Source organism: Sapajus apella, unplaced genomic scaffold (genome assembly GCF_009761245.1).
Source record: "Sapajus apella isolate SASKATOON/1434 unplaced genomic scaffold, GSC_monkey_1.0 scaffold139, whole genome shotgun sequence".
In the NCBI taxonomy this organism is placed as follows: domain Eukaryota; kingdom Metazoa; phylum Chordata; class Mammalia; order Primates; family Cebidae; genus Sapajus; species Sapajus apella.
Window position 1 is genome coordinate 1,732,728 of NW_022437079.1, and position 2,848 is coordinate 1,735,575.

Below are 2,848 nucleotides of genomic sequence, written 5' to 3' on the forward strand. Positions count from 1 at the left end.
CAAAAAAAAAAAAAAAAAAAAAAAAAAAAAAAAAACCACAAACGAACCGGGCCTTTCAAGGATGAGGTATCACAACACTGGTAGCTGTTTAATATATTCATCTTAAGAAGACTGGGTGCTAAAAATGCAATCACTGCAATTAATAAAGTTGAGGGAAAACAGAAAGATTAGCTAATACGGGTAAAAGATCATTTAGGGTAAAATAAATGTGTAACATTCTCTATGTTCTCAATCAAGGCAGACGGGAATAGCAGGAAATAAGTTTTCTTGTTTTCAGTAACATTGAGGTAACACTTCAGAATTCAGAAGGTAGCTGTGGCTATACATAGTAATGAAAAGGACAAAATAGAGGAAAGCAGGGGTTCCATTCTCCAGCTGTTTTCCTGAAGTCTTAATGTTTTTGAGCCTCTCCTATTCAAAGACACAGCAATTTAGCACACAACAAAAACTTCAAAAAGGTGTCAGCTGGACCGCAAAGCACTGATGAAAATGCAGAGAGGATATACTTCCCAAACTTTCATTAGGATGTAAAAGCCATTGTGAAAAACAGTCTCCACGCTGTGTCAACTTATATTTATGCAACATGCATCTCAATGAAATATAATTTGAGTAGTGTTATGTTGCTCTGCATAATGATTATGACTCCAAGAAAAATATATCTAGTACATTCTAGGGGTTTTGTGGAGGACGCTGTGAAAGAAAGTTTGAAGTAAACAATAATAAAACACAAAAATGAAATACCAGGGTTTTTTTCCTCCAAAGTCCTGGTTTAACAAGGACTTATTTTGAGGAAAAAAGGTCCCAAACATCAGGCTGTTCACAAAAATAACCCACAGAATCAACTTTAGAAAACACATCTTAAGACTGTAACACTGATTATTTCTCTGGAAGATGCATTGGACATGCCAACCCTCATTCACAAAAATACATTGTTACGTTTGGTTGAACTGCCCCACACAGCACACTAATGTTGGGGTGTAACACACATCCTTCTAACTCAAGCTGCTTTCAGGGGCTATTCAACTAAATGAGATTGCATTTGCATTTAGGGAAGCAACTACTGAACGTAAGTATGAATGAAAAGAGCTGTACTCCCTGCGTAACAAGAGACTATTTTGGAGACAGGTGATAAAAACCATACATCCTTTTTATTGTTAAGTCATAGAGAGGTATCAAAACTAAAAGCAAAAATTACAGGGTAAGACCTAACAAAACTACTAGGAGCGTCAAAGGAAGTGAAAATGGGACTAGGCGCAGGGCAGTATGAATTAATGAACACGGGAAGGACAAGGATAGGGAAAACAGTGAGTGTGTGCTGAAGACATTAGGGGAGAGGAGCTGGTGAAAAATTTCATCTTAGACTAGCGCCTAGGCAAAGAAATATTGGGATAAGATTTCTAAACCCCACTATGTGCTTACGAGCCATCCGCGCCATTGGCGCTGTCTCTGTCATCCTCTCCTTCTTCAGCCTCTTTTTCACCATCCTTGATCAACTCCCCCAGATCATCTTCACGATTCATTATCATCATCATCCAGTAGGTCCCCCTCCTCAGCAGAGTCATCGCCCGCCCCCTGAGACTCTGTCTTCACATCAGTCTCATCTTCTTCACGGAGCTGCCGCTCCCCTTTTCTTCTGACTTATTCTTCATCTCTACTGCTCGTTTGCTCTGTTCCTTTTCAGTTTTTCCCAGGTTTTCCAGGAGAGAATACACTTTTTGTTTTACCTGGTTCAGCTCCTTCTTAATGGCCTGAAGGTCATCTCCTTTCAGCTTTCCAGACTTGGAAGATCCCTGCAGTCCACTCTTAGAATTGAAGCCACTTTTACGCCTTCATGAGGTGTTTCCTGATACATGCTGAGGGCACTACACCCGAGCAGGAGGAGGAGGAGGAGGCACACGTGCTGGGTAACTGTACTGTCATCATAATCCTGTTGAAAGTCATAGTCCAAGTCAAAGGGGGAGCTGCGTAGAGGGGATGGAGAAGGGTGTTCTGTTACTGACATGAACATCCCTGCTGCAGGTGGTTTCACACCTGCATTTCCTCGGTTCACTTTTAGCTCTGCAGTCAGATTACTATCTAAAACCTGGCCAGCAGACATTCTGCCAGCCTCTCCTGCTACGGCAGCCCAGGCATTTCCCTCATTCACGTATTGAAGGAAGGCAAAACCCTTATGAACAAAGCAGCCCACAGTTTTGCCATGCTTAGAAAAGATTGCCTCCACATCAGATTTCTTGACCACAAGAGTGTTGAGATTCCCACTGAACACATGGGAGTTCACCGAGCGAGAATCTGTCTTGTTGGTAATGCTGCCGGCCATTGTGTTTGATGATAAGTTTTCTCACAAAGCTGAAAACAGGAGCAGGGAGGGAGAAGAGATTCGATTCTGGGTCTCCTACTCCTGGGTTCTACGTGGAGAAGCTGACCACTGCTGGAGGTTGGCAATGTGGCCACAACCGCTCAGTCTTCGACTCTTCACAAAAAAAATCAATAGTAGGTATTTTCCCACCTGTATAACATTGTCACTCCAGGTAAACACCACCACCCCTACCCCTGAGCGTGACTTCACTCAAGTTCTCTGACCATGTCTCCACAGCTCCCAAGCAAATGACAACATCCTGGCTGGGCTGTCAGGTCCCAGGCTGCAATTATATTATGGACATAGTTCCTGTGGCCTCACACATCTCCAGGATTGAGGTTGTTTCTCTCCTGTCTCCTTCCAAACTGGCTCCAGAACAGGGATAGGGTTTAACAGATAGATAGGACCCTCAGAACTTCTACCTGAGGCGTTTAGGGGAGCCAGAGGCAGATATCACCAGGCAGGATCCTCCTTGAATTCATCCTTTATGCC

General features: G+C 43.1%; 1 long non-coding RNA gene and 1 pseudogene across 1 annotated transcript in view; one reads left to right on the forward strand and one right to left on the reverse strand.

Annotated features, from left to right (window-relative positions):
• The window catches only part of LOC116540361, a 37,202-nt gene extending 36,156 nt beyond the window's left edge, over positions 1-1,046 (forward strand). Inside the window, exon 3 of the long non-coding RNA XR_004264404.1 lies at positions 892-1,046. This is a non-coding gene — a long non-coding RNA (uncharacterized LOC116540361). The remainder of the gene's footprint in view (positions 1-891) is intronic.
• Positions 1,047-1,375: 329 nt separating this feature from the next.
• LOC116540360 lies at positions 1,376-2,332 on the reverse strand (annotated as a pseudogene).
• Between the last annotated feature and the right edge of the window lie 516 nt (positions 2,333-2,848).